Consider the following 488-nt stretch of genomic DNA (forward strand, 5'->3'; position numbering starts at 1 on the left):
CCCCCAAAGCCTGGCCTTGAACACTTCTAGGGTGGAGGCATCCACAGCTTCTCTTGGCAACCCGTGCCAGTGTGTCCCCATACTTGCAGTAAACAAGTTTTTCCTCATGTCTCATCTAAGTCTACCCTGCTCTAGTTTAAAATCTTGCTACATGCCTTTCTAAGCAGTCCCTCCCCAGCTTTCCCATAGCCCCTTCAGGTACAGCAAGGCCACTCTAAGGTCTCCCCTTTAGGAGCCTTCTCCTCCCCAGGCTGAACTGTGCCCGCCGGAGAGCTGCTCCAGTCCCCTGAGCATCTCTGTGTCCCTCCTGCAGACCCGCGACAACAGGTCCCTGTCCTTCTTGGGCCAGGATCTCTAGACCCGGACACAGTAACAGGCGCTCACAGCTTTTTACTTCACACAGCCATTTTTAGTCTATGGCTCATTTGCACGGTCGTAACTTTTCAGTTTACAGATTTAATGACACCATTAAACCACAGGATTTAATG

This window comes from Apaloderma vittatum, unplaced genomic scaffold (assembly GCF_000703405.1).
Source record: "Apaloderma vittatum isolate BGI_N311 unplaced genomic scaffold, ASM70340v1 scaffold16854, whole genome shotgun sequence".
Classification (NCBI taxonomy): Eukaryota; Metazoa; Chordata; class Aves; order Trogoniformes; family Trogonidae; genus Apaloderma; species Apaloderma vittatum.